The sequence below is a fragment of the Caretta caretta genome, chromosome 1, assembly GCF_965140235.1.
Source record: "Caretta caretta isolate rCarCar2 chromosome 1, rCarCar1.hap1, whole genome shotgun sequence".
Taxonomy (NCBI): Eukaryota; Metazoa; Chordata; order Testudines; family Cheloniidae; genus Caretta; species Caretta caretta.
In genome coordinates, this window is record NC_134206.1 from 46837256 (window position 1) to 46857793 (window position 20538).

The 20538-nt window shown below is 44.4% G+C and overlaps 1 protein-coding gene across 4 annotated transcripts in view; it reads left to right on the forward strand.

Annotated features, from left to right (window-relative positions):
• Positions 1-12903: 12903 nt before the first annotated feature.
• MTUS2 (microtubule associated scaffold protein 2) overlaps positions 12904-20538 on the forward strand; it is a 489829-nt gene continuing 482194 nt past the window's right edge. For 2 of the 4 annotated variants that reach the window (XM_075127651.1, XM_075127661.1), the window contains exon 1: positions 12904-13103. The gene's annotated coding sequence lies outside the window, so the exon portion shown is untranslated. The remainder of the gene's footprint in view (positions 13104-20538) is intronic. The other 2 variants (XM_075127639.1, XM_048846587.2) reach the window with 1 other exon arrangement.

Genomic DNA, 20538 nt, shown 5'->3' on the forward strand with positions numbered 1-20538 from the left:
ACCTGCTGCTGCTATCTTTATTACTGTCCTCTAACCATGCTCAGAGCAAACCTAGATGGCACAGGGATTAAAAACCAGGGTGGCTGCGACACAGCTATTGGTGCCAACTGGCAAAGCACTCACTGTTCTTTGCAAACAACTCCTGTCTCAGGTGTAGTGAGTTTGTCAGGTCTAATACACCATCATGGTATTTATCTACAAAGGCTAGGTGAGGTGTCTACTGAAACTTATTAATACTCATACTTATCAGTACTCATAATCATTGTGAGATGTGCACAGGGAATTATTAAGGAATAATGTAACTACTGAAAACTATAACTTATGGTCATGGAGTGAAAGTGAGTCATCAGGGAATGGCCCATTCTAGGCCATTATGTAATGTATTGCTCAGTTGTCCACCACTGCAACTACTAAAAAAGTCAAAGAAAACCATCAAAGATGAACTATAAACATTGAAACCACTAGGAAGCGAAAAGGAACGATGGGACAGTGAAGGGATCTCCCAAACTGGGAATAAAGACAAACGACTGATTCAATATACGACAGGGTTTCCAGTTTAGTAATAGTGACTTAGCCATAGGCCAACGTTCCAAAACCAAAATATATTACAATAATATTTAAAACTAAATAAAAAAATGTAAAATCTAAATACAAACTTAAAACTAATTATGTTGTGTATAATCATCATGCCACTTGCCTTTGCCTTATTTTAGTGGCTGATGGTACAAATAGGGCAACCACTCATTCAGATATGGAGTACTTGCTGCCCCTTAAAGACTAACAGATTTATTCGAGCATAAGCTTTTGTGAGCTACAGCTCACTTCATTGGATGCATTCAGTGGAAAATACAGTGAGGAGATTTATATACACACAGAACATGAAACAATGGTGTTACCATACACACTGTAACAAGAGTGATCAGGTAAGGTGAGCTATTACCAGCAGGAGAGCGGGGGGGGGGGGGAACATTTTGTAGTGATAATCAAGGTGGGCCATTTCCAGCAGTTGACAAGAAAGTCTGGGGGGTGAGGGGGGGTGAGGAATAAACATGGGGAAATAGTTTTACTTTGTGTAATGACCCATCCACTCCCAGTCTTCATTCAACCCTAAGTTAATTGTATCCAGTTTGCAAATTAATTCAAATTCAGCAGTCTCTCACTGGAGTCTGTTTTTGAAGTTTTTTTTGTTGAAGAATTGCCACTTTTAGGTCTGTAATCGAGTGACCAAAGAGATTGAAGTGTTCTCCGATTGGTTTTTGAACATTATAATTCTTGATGTCTGATTTGTGTCCATTTATTCTTTTACATAGAGACTGTCCAGTTTGGCCAATATACATGGCAGAGAGGCATTGTTGGCACATGATGGCATATATCACATTGGTAGATGTGCAGGTGAATGAGCCTCTGATTTAGGCCCTATGATGGTGTTCCCTGAATAGATATGTGGACACAGTTGGCAACGGGCTTTGTTGCAAGGATAGGTTCCTGGGTTAGTGGTTCTGTTGTGTGGTGTGTGGTTGCTGGTGAGTATTTGCTTCAGGTTGGGGGGCTGTCTGTAAGCAAGGACTGGCCTGTCTCCCAAGATCTGTGAGAGTGATGGGTCGTCCTTCAGGATAGGTTGTAGATCCTTGATGATATGTTGGAGAGGTTTTAGTTGGGGGCTGAGGGTGATGGCTAGTGGCGTTCTGTTACTTTCTTTGTTGGGCCTGTCCTGTAGTAGGTACCCAGAAGTTACTCTTCTGGCTCTGTCAATCTGTTTCTTCACTTCAGCAGGTGGGTATTGTAGTCATAAGAACGCTTGATAGAGATCTTATAGGTGTTTGTCTCTGTCTGCGGGGGTGGAGCAAATGAGGTTGTATCGTAGAGCTTGGCTGTAGACAATGGATCGTGTGGTGTGGTCTGGATGAAAGCTGGAGGCATGTAGGTAGGCATAGCGGTCAGTAGGTTTCCGGTATAGCGTGGTGTTTATGTGACCATCGCTTATTAGCACCGTAGTGTCCAGGAAGTGGATCTGTTGTGTGGACTGGTCCAGGCTGAGGTTGATGGTGGGATGGAAATTGTTGAAATCATGGTGGAATTCCTCAAGGGCTTCTTTTCCATGGGTCCAGATGATGAAGATGTCATCAATATAGCGCAAGTAGAGTAGGGGCATTAGGGGACGAGAGCTGAGGAAGCATTGTTCTAAGTCACTCATAAAAATGTTGGCATACTGTGGGGCCATGCGGATACCCATGGCAGTGCCGCTGAATTGAAGGTATACATTGTCCCCAAATGTGAAATAGTTATGGGTGAGGACAAAGTCACAAAGTTCAGCCACCAGGTTTGCCGTGACATTATCAGAGATACTGTTCCTGACAGCTTGTAGTCCATCTTTGTGTGGAATGTTGGTGTAGAGGGCTTCTACATCCATAGTGCCTAGGATGGTGTTTTCAGGAAGATTGCCGATGGATTGTAGTTTCCTCAGGAAGTCAGTGGTGTCTCGAAGGTAGCTGGGAGTGCTGGGAGTGCAGGGCCTGAGGAGGGAGTCCACATAGCCAGACAATCCTGCTGTCAGGGTGCCAATGCCTGAGATGATGGGGCATCCAGGATTTCCAGGTTTATGGATCTTGGGTAGCAGATGGAACCCCGACCAGAGGTATTCTAGGGGTGTGTCAGTGTGGATTTGTTCTTGTGCTTTGTTCTTGGGGTAGGTCTTCCACTTGTCTAGAGCTGTATGGACAGAGTTGATTACATTTCTCAATGCCACTATATAGTCCTTCTGAGCAAGTTGGCTTCATAGACTGAAAACAAAGCTGTAAAGGCCCTCCTTAACTTGTTGGACAAACTGTCTAAATAAGCAGCATACTCCTGACCTTTTTAACAAGGGTGAACTAGAAGACATATTTGTAATGGCAACAACTGCCATGTTTAGTTGCTTATTAATATGCTCTAATCTCATTTTGATTAGGGATTTCCCATTTTTTAAACTTAAATCTAATCCGTTCCAATTCTGAGAGGCCTAGAGAATGCAAAAATTTCTGCATACACTCTAACCAAGGAAATTTACGTGACAAAGCCTGACTGAGCAATTCCTCTGTGCTTATCTTTGGCAAACATTATGGATGCAGACTATGAATGTGAAACCAAAAATTGATATTATGGAATTGCACTTTAGCCACAATAGAATTAATGCTTGCCTTAGCTGTAAGGAGAGTGGCTGGGGTATTATTTGGGAGACTCAGAATTTTCCAAAGAAACTTGTTTTGGATCACTTCCAATCTCCAATCACCATGACACCCTTCTGATAACAAAAATTACTACGTATCCCCAGGAAAGGGGACCAAAGCCTGAGCCCACCCAAGCCCACTGCCCCAGGTGGTGGTGGTGGCGGGGAGGGCAAAGCCCCACCGTCCCAGGTGGTGGGGCTCAAGTTTCAGCATCAGCCCTGGGCTGTGGTGCTCGGGGTTTGGCCCTGGGTGGTGGGGCTTGGGCTTTGGCCCCGGGCCCCAGCAAGTAAGTCCAGTCCTGACGACTCCATTAATATGGGTTTGCGACCCAGCTTGGGGTCCCAACCCACAGTTTGCGAACCACTATCCTAGAATCATTCCACTTCATACTTCTGCACCATACCAAATTTGAGTGCGTACCTTGGCCTCAAACACTTTAAGGTCTGGAGCAATTAAGTTGCCTCTGTGAGTCCAGTTGAAACATAACTCAGCTTGCACTAAATTTGAGACCTTCTCTTTTGATCTCTGAACTATATCACAGGGTAGAGAAGGAGTACTTGTGGCACCTTAGAGACTAACCAATTTATTTGAGCATAAGCTTTCATGAGCTACAGCTCACTTCATCGGATAGAAGGGTAGAGAAAGAACTCTGTAACCACTCACTGAGGAGGTACCCTAAAAAAAAAAAATCCATTAAAGACTGGGCCCTGTCTCCTTGAGGCTAGCAAACACTGCAAAAGACTGAATTTTGGGTTGAAAATTGAAAATTGAAAATAGGAAAGGTAACTATTAATAAAGTGTAGGCCCTAGTTCACGTTTTGTGCTTTTGTTTGTTTTGTATTGTACCCATTTGTTTTCATCACTCACCCTTGTTTCTATTTGAACCTCTGTTTCTTAAAATTTCAAACTTCCTTTGATTTTACTACAATCAAACATAAGTGCTGTGTATGATATAGGAGTGGTGGGCTAAGGTTAAATTGGTGTACACTGCTCCTTTGTGAATGGAGGATCTGGGGTGTCTTGTGGATAGCCTGTGATCAGGGGTTAGATACTACAGGGGGATACTTTGAAGGGATTCAGGGGCTGGGATGCATCTATTGTCAACCGGCAGAGTGGTATAGGCCTGAGGAGAGTGCTTGAGTGGCTGTCGGCTGGCTGTGTTAGGGAGCTAACATCCAGCTGCGACAGGAAAGGTTCCCTCCTGCTGGAAGCAGGTGGCAACAAGGTGTCTGACAGTCCGGGATGCTCTGAAAAGCATCAGTCACCCTGTTTGCTCTAGAGCTTTCAGTTCCCGCCCACTGGCAGAGTTGCATCTCTGAATTAGTACACTCATGGGAGACTTTTTAAGGAATGTCTCAGTGTGGGCAGGTCTTGGTGGCTCAATGTTAAATTGAGCTAGTATTTGACCATGGTATCTATTCTCATCTCATTCTATTACAGTGCACCCTTAATTTTCAGACTTTATAACGTCTACTATGGAACTCTCCTCATCTTCCTCTTTGAGACCATGGACTGATTCTCCCCTATGTTTGGATACAGTGCTGGCCATAGGGAGCCAGTTGCAGCTCCTGGACCCTTGGCCACCAGGCCCCAGTGAAAATTAGAGCAATGGGGGCCTACTAACATCCACTACTGACACAAGGGGCACATCAGGCATAGTGGAGCTCTGCTCCTCCACCAGGCCTCTTCTCTCCCCAGGAATGCCCCTGGCACCTCTTTTTACACTGCCATAGGTGGTGCAGGGGGCAGCTTTGCCTGGGGAGAGTTTCCTTTCTCCACCTGCTCTCCAGCCATTTTAAGGTCACTTTGTGGTACCTAAGTGACTCCGGAGAACCAGAGACTCCAGCTTAATTGTAAGAAGTTGACGTCTGTAGTACCACCATCTGAAATTGTGGTTTTTCAATAACTTACCGAAAAATAGGGTATTATTAATAACACTTATATTTTTTATTTATTTGTATTGCAGTGGTACCTAGCAGCCCCAGTCCTGGACCTTAATTTTCAGTGTGCAAGTCAGCTTCTGTTTTTCCATTCACCAATCTTCATCAGGAATAAAGATTCTGCAGGCAGAATGTAGCTAACTATTTTATTGAGACTTAAGCCAGAATAGAGCCCAGCTCACTCTTTTTAGAGCTGTATCAGTTCTCTAACAGTAACAGAAGTAAAATTAGGAAAAAAAAGTATCTTTGCTAGCTACAAGCCTAATTCTGCGACGTTTACTCATGATTACAAATTACTCACATCAATAGTCCCATTAGTTCAGGCAAAATGTGTTCAGTTATATTCGTTCAGACAGTAAGCATAGCTTTGAGCAGGCTGCCATTTTTATCTGACCATAAGTGCACTTTACTATGGTAAGAATTCTTTGGTCCCAATGGGATGAATGTTTTCAATGGTATCCTTCAGGAGAAAACACAATTTAGCATGAGTATCAGTTGTGTCTAGTGTGTCATTACTGTTATCAATGTAACATAAGAACGGCCATACTGGGTCAGATCAAAGGTCCATCTAGCCCAGTATCCTGTCTTCCGACAATGGCCAATGCCAGGTGCACCAGAGGGAATGAACAGAACACATAATCATCAAGTGATCCATTCCCAGCTTCTGGCAAACAGAGGCTAGGGACACCTATGAAGCAGTAATACAGCTCTGAGAGGCAACTGTTGTGATCTCAGATGACTGAATTTATGGCTTAAAATAATCCAAGTATTTAAATCCATGCACTTGGCTGTATTCTGTCAAACAGGGAGGTTATCCATGTTACTGTGTTTAAAGCAATATGGTTTAATAGATTTGTCAGTCACCAATTTAAAAATATGAGATGTTCCTTATAACTTGAATCAATTTGGCGGTGCTTTTCTGGCAAAAGTATCCAGAAAAGTCCTGTGTCAGACATTACAAATTTCCTGTGGTAACAATATTTTGTTTCATTAAATTAGCCAACCATCCTCTACAGATAAAGGAATCGGCTGATTCATAGCAGCTCGCCTGGGGCTCAACTGTATCTTTAAAGCAGTGGCTCATTTTGGGGTTGAAGTAGAGCTAGATTCTCCCCCAGGAAGAGTTTCAGGAGACAATACCTCAGTTTCTGAAGCTTGTTTAAATGCATATATTGTACCATGTTAATGATACTGGTAGAGCTAAAGAGATACACTCTCCTAGTGTGGATGCAGTTATCAGTACAAAGATGCTTCTATAAATAAAGCTATTCCATATGGGAAGGTGAATAACATGATTTAATAAATTGGTCTTATGTCACCTATTTAGTGATATAGCTGTGTCCACACTAGGGCTCTTGCCAATATAACTATTTCAGTACTACCACCACCCTACCCCACCGCAAATCTCAGCCCTAACCAAAATAGTTGTACTAGTGAAACTTTTAGGTGTAGATGAGGCCTGAGTGCACAAGGAAAGTGTCCCTTAAGAGGGTGTAGCATATGCTTCCTGCTGTGGCTGGCCACTGTGGGGAGAGGATGGATCCAGAGCCAGATTTCCTACCTATTCCTCTTGAGGTGCCTAAGGACTTGTCTACACTTAAAATGCTACAGTGTTTCAGTGAAGACATCACCTGTGCTAATGGGAGTTGTTCTCCTGTCAATGTAAGTAATCTGCCGAGGCTGACAGAAGAATTCTTCCATTGACCTAGTGCTGTCTACACCACTGGTTAGGTCAGCCATAACTGTGTCTCTGAGGGGTGTGGATTTTTCCAGCTCTAGCACAACTAGTGTTACAGGTGGAAGCCGTCCTCGTACTTGTGAACATAAGAACCACAACAATGGCCACAAGCTGCAGAGGTGTGCAGAACAGGGAGAGGCTGTGACACAGTGAGGAATTTTTCATAATAATTTGGATGAATATGGTGTGCCTCAGTTTCCCCATGGGGGATTTGTGTGTTCTTTAGAGATCCAGATGTGACTGATGCTTGGCTATTTAGGCCTGGGGGCCATGCCCCTGGAGAGTCCCAGAAAGCAATTGGCTGGATTTTGGCACCTAGCAACTAATGACTGTGGTGGGGCCCACCCTTGGGAGGGCTTACACTCTGCAGGAAGCCAGCTGGTTACCACCAGCTGGAGAACAGAGGACTAAGGACACGGCCAGATGACCATGTTTTCTGGGGAACAAGATCAAAGGACTAACGAGGGGCCCCTTGGGGTTGTTAAGTGTGGGTTTCTGGAAGCAGGAGAAGCTTCCAGACTGGGACTAAGAAGGGGTCAGAGGAGAGCTCTGGGCTCTGAACTGACCTAGATGGACTATGCTGTAACTTTCTGTTCTCTGTGATAACCAGGGACATTCTATACTGTGATCCAGACATTTAATAAACTCTTCTGTCTTTACAATGCAGGCTGAGAATCAGTAGTCCATAGTCAGGAAGTTGGGGGTGCATTGCTCCCGTTGGGTGTGTAAGTCTCCCTCTGGGGTCCAATGCAGGTGGACTTGCTGGAGGGAGCTCCTGCCATGAAGCAGGGGTGCTGAAGGCTGTGAGGTTTAGTCCCAGGAGGCAGTGAAGCCAAGGGGATTACCCCAGTGAGAGTTACCCTAAGGAGGTTGACTCACTGCAGGGGTTCTCCCACGGACTGTTCTAAAGCTGTATGAGAGCACCGGGCCTCTGGATCTGTGACAGAAACTCATGATACCCTCCCCTGCTCCTCCACTTGCGCTGGGATGGGCCACAATCTGGCCCATAGCTTCCTCAACTGGAGAGTCATTCTGTTTCCATCTCTATGGTTGACTCTATTCAGCCAACACCCACTAGCCATGATGGCTCATCTAATTGGATTAACTGAAGTGGTTTTAGAGTAACAGCCGTGTTAGTCTGTATTCGCAAAAAGAAAAGGAGTACTTGTGGCACCTTAGAGACTAACCAATTTATTTGAGCATGAGCTTTCGTGAGCTACAGCTTAAGCTCACTTAAGCTCACGAAAGCTCATGCTCAAATAAATTGGTTAGTCTCTAAGGTGCCACAAGTACTCCTTTTCTTTTTGTGAAGTGGTTTTAGCTTTGACCTTATACTTGAAACTGCTGTACCTTAATTCAAGCATTCGTTTGTCCCAGGATTCATTTCTTCAGGTTTTAAAGTTTTTTTGTTTTTTTTTCCCCTTTATTCTGTGCTGGACCTGCTCATTGTCTGTAGAGGAAGCAATGTCTCCTCTTTTTTGCTTGTCTTGAGTCACATACTGTGACATTCCTTGCTATAAACTTAAATGCAACTTGCAGTTTTTTCAGTCTTTCCCAAATGTTCCCAGAAACATAAATTGTCTTTTGCAGAGATTTCCCCATTGCACACAGAAACCAATGCCAAGAGAAACGCCTAAGTTCTGTGTTTACATAGTATTTGATTAGGTGTCATGATAGCACTAATTGATCTCTGGAATGCAAACAGCTAGGTGATCAAGGGTGTTAATGATTTAGGTGCTAATTGGCTGCTAAAATGTTGTGTTTAAAGAAAAAGGCCTTCTCAAGGCCAGGTACAGATCTCTCTTTCAGAAAATCAGGTTTTGATTGACCTGGTGATATTTTGGACCAATTTGGGGGGTGTCCAATTATTTTCCACACTGTGAATATGGCTAGTAAATTTTGGCAAGTACCATTATACGAAGAAGACTGAAAGATTGCTTTCTCTGTCAGAGTGCCTCATTGAGAATTCAGTGATGCCTTGGGGATGACTAGCGGGCCTGCCACTTTCTTGAGATTAATGACTAAATTGACGGATGTCTTAAAAGGATGCTTGTAATCTTGGTATTGTCATTATTATTGTGTACAATCCCAACTGGATGGACTATGTCTTTGTAGCATTCCCTGCAGACTATTCAGGCCTGGGCTTGAGTTCCTGTTCCTGTACACAGTGCACTGTGAAACTTGGGGGAAACACATCAGTGGTGAGATTGCACCTGATCAAAACAAACTCCTCCTTGTATGGGATTCTTTAAGTCCTTTTTTGAAGTGAAAACTAGCTTTACTGAAAGGGCAATGTCCTTGAAAGCTCTCAACACCCAAGCCACTACAGATGAATTTCACGTGCACTAATGAGTCAGAGCACACTTCTTACTAAGGCTTGTCATGCTACAAGTACGGTACTTACAGCCCTCTGTACCATACACTAATACAAGCAGTATGGGTTGGGTAGTAGTCCTTGAGCAGAAATGGTATCCTACTAATACTTATTGTGTGTGTGTATATAATATATATAAATATAGGCAAAAAGATGAGATGAACTACTCTACAGTACAAGAACAGAGCAGAGTCATAATGAGCTTGATTCAGTGCCCCCTGAAGTCAGTCTTGAGTTAATGGGCGTTGGGTCAGGCTCCATATGGACACTCTGTGCTAAATGGTACCAAATATGTTACATTATGGACAGATCATAACCTCAAACCTGGTTCATTTTACATAGCAGGTCTTAGGAGCTGATTGAAACAATGGATGCTGGGGTTTTTTTTTTTTAGGAGTATATCTTTAATATAGTGGTATAAACTTACACAGAGCTTTAAAAATATAGATAAGACGAATTGCCACACAGAGCTTTTAGTTCATGTAAAACTAAACCAGACACTGGGCAATAGCTCAAAAGTAAAAATGCAAAGATTATTACTTGAAGAAACTATTTTTAAAAAGGGATTTAGAGGTGCAGGGTACTCTCCGCATATTTTGAAGGTAACCTCAAGAGAGAAGAGGATTGGAGAGTAGCCAATCAAGGATCAGCCATGGCCAACAAAAAATAGCACACATGCAAGTTGGCCATTTGTTCTCAAAAGGCCACTAGCACATGTAACCGGTAACTTCATAGAAAAAGGAACAGGGATACAAATTGGCATATACTTTAAATGCCATCAGCATACAAATATTTACTAAATATAATTTTTGTTTTCTTAATTTCATCTTCTGGATATCCCAGGGCTGGTCTGACCCTTCTATTGCAAGCTCCTATGTCCAGGCACCAGTTATGGTTTGTACAGCAGGTTGTAGACTGTCATCACTTTAATTTCCTACTTTTTATATGACATAGCTGTGATGCTGGCAGACCAGATGCCAGCGCATGCGATGGCCAATAGGCCTCAACTTGAACACTGACAAATGCATAGCTGGAAACCAGTCTGGCTCACCTGTGTTAGTATTGTTAAAATAGATATTTGGATTATGAAAATGTGTCGAGACTTTATGATATGCTTCTAAATTGCTGCATGCATTAATCTCACTTATAATATCTGTATTCCATGTGATAAGGTAATATTTAAGTGTTTGCTCTGAAATTGTAAAACCACTAGTCAGGAGAGAAGTATTAATGAATATGAAATACTAGTTTACTACAGGGGGTGTTATTTCCTGCCCAGAAGAAGAAGACCCATAGACACCAGACAAACCATTGTGGAACATCAGAGGACAAAAGACTTTGATTGCTCCCCGCACACCCATGAAGAGATCTGCATGGGGACTCATCCTATCAGCTTGAACTCTGGGGGAAGGGAATTAAAATCCTTAACAAGGAAACACTATATGCTGCTTGAACTCTGAGGGGCAAGAATTACTAAGCATAAGCAAAAGCTCCCAAGTGCTTGGCCTGGGTTAGTCTTCAAGGACCACAGAGCTTGGTTATTATAGAAGATTCTACCACCTTTTGAAACCTAAGATGAACTCATTTGTGTGTGTTTGTCTCTTTACCTCATAAATAATTTATTTCTTTTATTAGTTTTATTATAGGATTGCCTACAAGCATTGTCTTTGTAAGTGACTGGTCCTTTGGGACTGGGAGTAACATGAATATTGCTGTGATTTTTGGTGTAAGGGACCAAATGGCACAAAGGCAGGCTTGCCTAGGTGGCAAGATAGAATGGAGTACCCATGGCGACTGTTTGTGACTCCATGTTAAGGCGGTTATAGTGCCTGAGGTGTTTACACATGATACTTGGTTGGTGAAATCTAAGTATAGAATTCATAACCAGTTTGGGGATTCTACCCTGCTTCTTGACAGTCTGTCCTGAGATTGGTACTTCTGAGCCACTCCAGATAGCTTGACAATTGCCACAACTGCATATGCTATTCAGTCGTGTGTGTGTGTGTGTGTGTGTTTCCTGTTTGTATGTACTAACAGTTAATTTGCATATATTATTGTTGGACTAAAAATCCCTTTCCTAGTCAGTTGCTCAGCCTGCATTTTTGATGCGTCCAGTATTGTCACTTAATTTGTTCTCCAGTTATCATAGTTTTCTAGATCAGACAGGACCTGAATTTCTAATGTGTGTTTTGTTTTGTTCTTTTATTTTTAAAAAACAAAAAACAAATTTTTGGGGGTGGGAGGGTGGTTCGAGGGGCACTTTTTTGGCGTTCTTTATACATCATCAATAGGCACAATTTGTTTTCCTTTTCAGCATTAAGTGAGAGCATACAAGAAATTAGAATCTTGACATTTAGAATAGGAACTCAGAAATGGAAGGCCTTAAGCATACATTCTGTCCTCAGTAAAGAGAGTACCCTAAAGCAGTGTTTTTCAAGACCCTGTATCACCTTGCTCTGGTCAGCACCACCAGCTGGGACATTAAAAGTCCCATCAGCAGTGCTGCCCAGCTAAGGCAGGCTAGTGCCTACCTTTTTTCCAACACTGCTCTGCACCCTGGAAGCAACCAGCTGCGTCTCTAGCTTCTAGGCAGGGGGACCATGGGGCTCCATGTGCTGCCCCCGCCCTGAGCGCTGGCTCGAACCCCTCCTGCACCCCAAACCCCTCATCCCCAGCCCCACACCAGAGCCTGTACCCCCAGCACAGAGCCCTGACCCCCCCTGCACCCTTGTCCCAGCCCAGAGCCCCCTCCCATGCTCTCACCCCCACACCCCAACCCTTTGCCACAACCTTTTGTCCTGAGCCCCTCCTACACCCCAAACCCTTCATCGCCAACTCCGTTGGGTTGCAGGCATCAATAATTTTCTTCAGCTGGGTCCCCAGAAAAAAAGTTTGAAAACCACTGCCCTAAAGGTCAGCAAACTCAGGCTATTTCAGACCAGGGGCTATCACATTTCAGACACCAAGATTTAGCACATCATCATCCATCATGTGGTAGCATTGCAGAGTGCTAGCTTCTAATGGTCCCTGAAACAGTGTTGTCTACTGCAACTGTATCTCAAATCTCACAGTACTGGTGTTTTTCTGTTTTTAAATCCCCAGCATCTGGAATCATGCTGTTGTTGTTACATAAGAATCCCAGCCTTCATTTTAAAGTTTTTTCGCCCTCACGCTTGCAGAGAAAAGCTTGAAAATGTGAACCCAAAAGGCTCGAAGAATGGAAGGCAAATGAATTTTTCAAAATCTCACGAATTTTAAGTCAATCCCCTGATTTTTGTGGGGCAGATGACTCTCCGCTTTCAGCAGCCTGGGGCTGGCAATGCTTCTGGAAGTGTTTGTGGACCTGCCAACGTCCCATGAGCAGTGTCCACAGAGCCGGGCGACAGCCCTATTAAAAAATGGGACAGAGTTAGTAATAGCTGCTGCTTTTTATTTTATTTAATTTATTTATTTAATTATTTTTACATGCAGCCTAAAATCCATCCCTGTGGGCTTTCTTTGCTGTAGCGGCAGGATTTAGCAAGTCTGGACCCGGTTCCTTTGGAAAACCAGCCTCCAAGGGGCACGGCTGCCGGTGTGCCTGCAGAGGGCGCTGTGGCTCCTGCCGTGGCCGGCGGCCGGAGGCTGGGGAGCGGGGAGGCAGCGGGCGCCGCTGGAGGAGGCTGCGCGCTGGGTGTATATATAGCTCCCTGCCCGTGCCCGCATCTCCCCTTCGCTGTGGCTGGCCGGGTGCGATCTGAGGCTGTAGCAGGAGCCCTCGGCTGGGAGCGGGCGCGCTGGTGCCCCCCCCCCCCCCCCGGCTTCCCTTTGTCCTGGAGGAGAAGGCGGCTGCACCGCGGAGCCAGGTACGGATCGTGCGTCCTTCCCTCCACCCCTGCCCCCCGGGAGCTGCTCCCCGCGTGGCAGGGGCGGGCGGGGACTTCTCGGACCCGGCCAGGCGGATGCGGGTTTCTGCGTGTGCCCAGTATCCTTCCAGCCGCGGCTTTGCCTGGGCAAGTTTTTACCCCCTCAGCGGGGTCTCGTTCCCGGGCATCTGCCACTCGGGGGTGGGGGCTTGAGGACTCCACATCCATGGTCCTCTGCAGCACAGGACGCTCCCCCCCCCCCCCCCCCCGCAGCCTAACCGCGCAAGGCTGAGCAGACCCCCAAACAAAACCAACCTCGCCACTGCCCGCTTTTGTGAGTAGCGCGATCCGCCCCCGGCCAGCTGCGCAGGTTGTATATTTCCCAGGGCTGCAGAAGATGCTGTTTCTCCCCCCCCCCTCCAATGGCACAAGACACCTTAGCACCCCCCCCCCCAGCCCCACACAACACCCCCAGCTCCCCACAGAGAAAGGGTCACACGTTGCTAATAACTGTCTATAGTGTGACCTCATCAGGCATTTCTCGCCTTCTGGGGCTGGGACAGGTACTGCAGCATCTTGGGCAGCTACTAGTCCTCAGAGTGCTGCTCATGTCACTTGCACGGGTTGATGGGGGAAGCTGGGCTGCATGATGGGGTATGATGAGACAAAGTGAGCTGGTTAGTGTCCTAGAGGCGCAGAGTAAGGTGAAAGCTGCCCCTGAAGAAATTCCAAGTCCCGGCGTTCACTGCCTCCTTCACCTACCTCGCTGTGCTTAGGTGGAGCAAGCACATCTGGTGTGTGGAAGCGCTCACTGAGACCTCAGTGGGTGACCAGAAAGCTGATGCATCAGCCTAAACTTTGAACGTCCTCCTCGCTCCTTTTACCATAGACATAAGCACATAAAAAAAAAATATCTTTCTTCAAGATGGCACTTCCCTGTAGGACCTCTGACAGGAATTGCTATTAAGGGGCTAGATTTTTGTTTTCGGCTTGTGTAGTGCTTTGCTCATTGAGTCCACTGAACATTTGTTTTCATTTTGCATATAATTGCTCTAGAGAGATCTTGGGATATGTGCTTGAGCCTTCCCTGGAAGGAGATTAGTTTATTTAATCCTTAGACTTTTGTATAGTAAAAATTAATACAGAAGAAAATGCATAGAAAAGAACTTTAAATATGCCAAATGTTACAGCTATATTTTAAATACTAATGTAGTTCTCTTTGAAACACAGTTTACAGATTTTTTTTGTTTCAATATCTGAATATTGATAGAGCTATTACTGCCTGTGGTGAAAACATATGTTGATATTATTCCTAAAATGCTTAGTAGGGAGAAGTAATGTCACCAGGATTTCTCATACGTTCAGTGAAGAGTTCTAAGGAACCTAATGAATTAAATAGTTAAGGTGCCATTTACTCCTGTACAGCATCGGGATAAAGACCAAAGGTTGCTTGTTGATGTTCACTTTTAACAGCAGCAACACTGCTGGGTTCTGGGTGCCTACTGACAAGTGCAGAGCACCCACAGCTCTTGGATTCAGTGGAGCTGACCTAATTTACTTCAGGTGGTGATGTGACCCAGTGTGGTGGTCAGATTTCTTTAGCAGCACTCTGCAGCACCTAGTTACTTTCTTTAAAGAGTATAAACAATAGTAGCTACACTGGATTATAAACTGGCATATATCTTCAATCATGGGGAAAATGACAAAATCATTAAAGATAGAGGACCTGACTCTGCAATCCCTACTCAGACAAAACACCCATAACTACAGAATAAGGTCATAGTTAATCTTCCCCCCTACATTAGTGTAACATGGTAGGGACCAGTGTAATTTGCTAGGGGCAAGCCACTGAGGCTCTTGTCATTTATTATTGTCTAGTGTGAAGTATTTGTACACACATAATGGTATATGTGTGTACAAATACTTCACACTAGACAATAATAAATGCAACAGATGGGTATAAGATTGTTACAAAGGCACCTGGTAGCAACTCCATAATTAAAATTGCATTTTGAAATAGGACCTAAATTCCGGGTTTTTGTCTAAATGTTGGTGGCCAGTTGGGATGAGACTTTTCTGTCCTTTGGGTTTTCTGATAGACTTTGGGTGGTTTCTACACATTAACTTTGAATATTTTGCCCTGCATTTGGGCTATCTGAAAATTTTCCTTGATAGGCCAGCTCTTTCATTGTTTTTTTAAGCAAGAGTTACATTTCTGAAGCAGTGTAGTATTGCACATAGCACCAGAACTATCGGGTAGCATTAATACAATATTGCCAAAAGAGTTAGCAGATATAATTTATTATTGGTGGAAGCAATAGTTTGTTTAGGTTAAATAGCAGTTGCCATAACATACTAGTTAGGAACAGTTCTTGTAGAGGTCACCCTAGTGCACCCATGTGGTCAGGTGTGGTGCTGCAGGTGAGCCCCTGCCTTAGTTTTCCATCACCTGTGAAACAAACAAGTCAAAGAAGGCCTTTCTAATATTAAAAAGCATCCTCATCAGTGGGTATCATGTTTTTAACAGAAAAGGACAACATGAAAACAAAACAAAAGCTTCAGTCAGCTGCTCCACAAGAAACTCTCTGCCTCTGGGTTAATCAGTCTTACATGTTGTCCCTCTAGCCATAGAGTTCACACTCAGGCTAAATTCCCTGCCTGGATCTTAGGCCTCTGTTAAGTGATCAGCCAAACGCCACCCTTCTCCTGACAGTGCTGAACAAGTTCCAAGTAGCTCCCGTGGAGGTCCCATGCCCAGTTTGTTCTTCTTAGCTGCTTTGGGCCCTTGCTTGGGAGTTGTTAAATATTCCCAGTAATACATTTTTAACATTGTTCCTGGAAAAACAAATGCTGCAATACCAAGGTTTGGTGCAAGACCCACGTGTGGGCATGGGGGAAGAGAAGTGGCGTTTTGCCACTTTTTGAATTCCCTGGACTCTGAGCTGGGCTGCTCTAAGTTATGCCTAGATAGAATGACCCTTTGAGAGTGGCCCTTTGGCAGCCATTGTAGCAGCCAAGGGCTGCCTGAGTACAGAGATGCTCCAACCACGTTCTCTTCCTGGACATGCCCACTATGCCAACGGCCGAGTGGGATCATGATGTTAGAGCTTTTTCTGCCACCTGAGATTTCTCCAGTCTGGGGCAATCCTCATTTTGCTGTTTAAACTGACTTTACAGCCCCCTTTTACTGCCAGGGCAATACAAAGGGGCTGGAGCAGATCTGAGGAGTTTGTATTTTATGATAAAAAAAACAGCACAACAATACTATAATGGCATTAGCAGGTGCTGTTATGCCATAAGTAAAGTTGAAAGCTAAAGAGAAAAATGAAGATTCAGGGCATCGTAACAGATCTATACAGCCTTGGCAAGATTTGCTGATGCCAACATTCCAGAATCATTATGATGGTTTGTGCAGAGGGAATGTTTTAGAGTTCTTGTCTAAAGCGCAAGATACCAGTAAAGACCTGCTCACCAGATAGTTTCACTCTGTACAAGACCTTCAAGTAGTGTCCTTATGGGTGCTCACAAGAACGGCCATACTGAATCAGACCAAAGGTCCATCTAGCCCAGTATCCTGTCTTCCGACCGTGGCCAATGCCAGGTACTTCAGAGGGAATGAACAGAACAGGTTATCATCAAGTGATCCATCCCCTGTCACCCATTCCCAGCTTCTGGCAAACAGAGGCTAGGGACATCATCCCTGCCCACCTTGGCTAATAGCCATTGATGAACCTATCCTCAATTTCATCCGCCATTTTGTTGCCCAGTCACCCAGTTTTGTGAGATCCCCTTGTTACTCCTTCGGATTTAACTATCTTGAATAGTTTTGTATCCTATGCAGATTTTGCTACCTCACTGTTTGCCCCTTTTTCCAGATCATTCTTACAGTTAAGTAGTTTTTCCTAAGATTTAATCTAAATATGCTATTCTGTAGTTTGAACCCATTGCCTCTTCTCCTGCCTTCTGTGGCAAGAGAACAACTTTTCTCCATCTTTAATTCTTCAGCCCTGCTCACCTGAATTCATTCAGATTTGTCGAAGATCTGATGTGTTTACTTATCCTGATGTGCATTCCTTCCCCTTTATTTTCTATGATAACTTTGCTAGTCATCCAGTCATGTTTTTTTGAGAGACAACTGAAGCAAAGTAGGCATTGGGCAGCTTTGCCTTCCTATTGTCTTCCGTTAACAGCTCATCTTCCCCACTGAGCAGTGGACCAACACCATCCCTGATCTTTCTTTTGTCTGACGTATTTGAAGAACCCCCTCGTGGTTTTGCTAACATTCCTTGCCAGCTGTAACTTATTCTTTGCTTTGGCTTTCCTGATTTTGTCCCTACATGCTCGTGCTATTTCCATGTTCACTTCCTTGGTGACATGCCCCTCCTTCCATTTCCTGTATGTGTCCCTTTTGGGTTTTAGGTAGCTAAAAAGCTCTTTGTGCAGCCACATTGGCTTCCTGTGGCTCTTATCCATCTTTTGCATTGGAATAGTTTGTTGAGCCTCTAGCACAGGGGTCGGCAACCTTTCAGAAGTGGTGTGCCAAGTCTTCATTTATTCACTCTAATTTAAGGTTTCGCATGCCAGTAGTACATTTTAACGATTTTAAAGGTCTTTCTAGAAGTCTTTAATATATAACTGAACTATTGTATGTAAAGTAAATAAGGTTTTTAAAATGTTTAAGAAGCTTCATTTAAAATTAAACTAAAATGCAAAGCCCCCCGGACCGGTGGCCAGGACCCAGGCAGTGTGAGTGCCACTGAAAATCAGCATGCCATAAGTTGCCTCCCCCTGCTCTAGTATTACATCTTTTAGGAACTGCCAGCCCCCTTTGTCTCCTCCTTTTCTTCCTAATGGCATTCACCTTCAATTGGAGATTTTTAGGTGGCAGTGCCCATTCGGCTCATATATGCTCTTGTCAAGGTTCCTTTCCCACTCTGAACTCTAGGGCACAGATGTGGGGACCTGCATGAAAGACTCCCTAAGCTTATTTTTACCAGCTTAGGTTAACACTTACCCAAGGTACAAACTATTTTACCTTTTGCCCCTGGACTTTATTGCTGCTACCACCAAGCATCTAACAAATATATAACAGGAAAAGAGCCTGCTTGGAAATGTCTTTCCCCCCAAAAAATCCTCCCAAACCCTACACCCCCTTTCCTGGGGAAGGCTTGATAAAAAATCCTCACCAATTTGCATAGGTGAACACAGACCCAAACCCTTGGATCTTAAGTACAATGAGAAAGCAATCAGGTTCTTAAAAAGAAGAATTTTAATTGAAGTAAAAGAATCACCTCTGTAAAAATCAGGATGGTAAATACCTTACAGGGTAATCAGATTCAAAACATCAAGAATCCCTCTAGGTAAAACCTTAAGTTACAAAAAGACAGACACAGGAATATACATTCCATTCAGCACAACAAAAGAGAATCTAACGCATATCGAACGAGATTGCTTACTAACTCTTTACAGGAGTTCTGACCTGCATTCCTGTTCTGGTCCCGGCAAAAGCAGCACACAGACAGAGAACCTTTGTTTCTCCCCCCCCTCCACCTTTTAAAGTATCTTGTCTCCTTATTGGTCATTTTGGTCAGGTGCCAGCAAGGTTATCCTAGCTTCTTAACCCTTTACAGGAGAAAGGGTTTTTCCTCTGGCCAGGAGGGATTTAAAAGGTGTTTACCCTTCCCTTTATATTTATGACACGCCTCCCAAATCACAGATGGGTGAAATGCTGGCTGTGATTTCTTCCTGGAGCTCTAGGAGAAAACAGAGTTAAGACACATGCACCTCTAAATATACTACCTAGTATATAAAGACTAACAATATTTTCCACATCTCAAGGATGATTTTAACCAGTTGATTCTGGGAAACTTTCACGGGAGAGTGCATCAGCCACTTTGTTAGAAGCTCCTGAGATATGCTGGATGTCGAAATCAAAATCTTGGAGAGCTAAACTCCACTGAATAAGTTTGTTATTTCCTGTGGCAGTATGAAGCCACTGTAGCGCAGCATGGTCAGTTTGCAGGTGGAAACGCCGTCCCCAGACATATGGGCGTAGCTTTTCCAGAGCGTAGACAATGGCGTAACATTCTTTTTCACTGACTGACAAGTTGCTTTCCCTCTCAGACAGCTTCTTGCTGAGAAACAAACTACAGGGTGGAATTCTTGATCCAGTCCTTCCTGCATTAAAACTGCTCCCACACCACTCTCGGATGCATCTGTAGTTACTAGGAACGGTTTGTCAAAGTCTGGGGCCCTTAGTACAGGGTCAGACATAAGTGTCGCTTTAAGCTGGTTAAAGGCCTTCTGACACTCTTCGGTCCACTGAATGGCATTTGGCTGTTTCTTTTTGGTTAGGTCTGTCAGTGGGGCGGCGATTTGGCTGTATTGCGGTACAAATCGCCTGTAATAACCGGCCAAGCCTAAGAAGGATTGGACCTGTTTCATTGACTTTGGGACAGGCCACTTTTGGATAGCATCCACTTTGGCCTGTAGGGGGCTGATGGTTCCTTGACCCACCTGGTGTCCAAGGTAAGTCACTCTGTTTAGGCCTATTTGACACTTCTTAGCCTTAACAGTTAGTCCTGCATCCCTTATGCGCTCAAAGACTTTTTGTAGATGTTCCAGGTGTTCTGCCCAGGAATCTGAAAATATGGCCACATCATAAAGGTAGGCGACTGCATATTCTCCTAATCCCGCTACGAGACCATCTACAAGTCTTTGGAAGGTGGTGGGTGCATTCCGCGGCCCGAAAGGGAGTACATTAAATTCATACAGCCCGAGATGTGTGATGAAGGCTGACCTTTCCTTGGCGGATTTATCTAGCGGTACCTGCCAGTACCCCTTAGTTAAGTCCAAGGTAGAGATGAACTGGGCCCATCCCAGTTTCTCTAATAGTTCATCTGTGCGTGGCATTGGAAAGTTGTCTGGGCGAGTTACAGCATTTAGCTTACGATAGTCCACGCAAAAACATATCTCCCCATCTGGTTTGGGAACTAGAACCACTGGAGATGCCCATGCACTGCAGGAGGGGCGGATTACCCCTATCTGTAGCATTTCCTGGATCTCCCATTCTATAGCAGTTTTAGCTTGAGGAGACCCCTGGTAAGGTTGGACTTTAATTGGGTGAGCATTACCTGTGTCAATGGAGTGGTATGCCCGTTCAGTCAGTCCTGGGGTGGCTGAGAACGTTGGCGCGTAGCTAGTGCACACCTCCTTGATCTGCTGTCGCTGCATACGCCCAAGGGTCATGGAGAGGTTCACCTCTTCCACGCCACCAGCACTTTTCCCTTCGTAGTAGACACCTTCGGGCCACTCAGCGTCATCTCCTCCCTGGGCTGTAAACTGACAAACCTTTAATTCTCTGGAATAAAAGGGCTTTAGAGAATTAATATGGTACACCTTAGGCTTTCGATTGGAGGTGGGGAATGCTATGAGA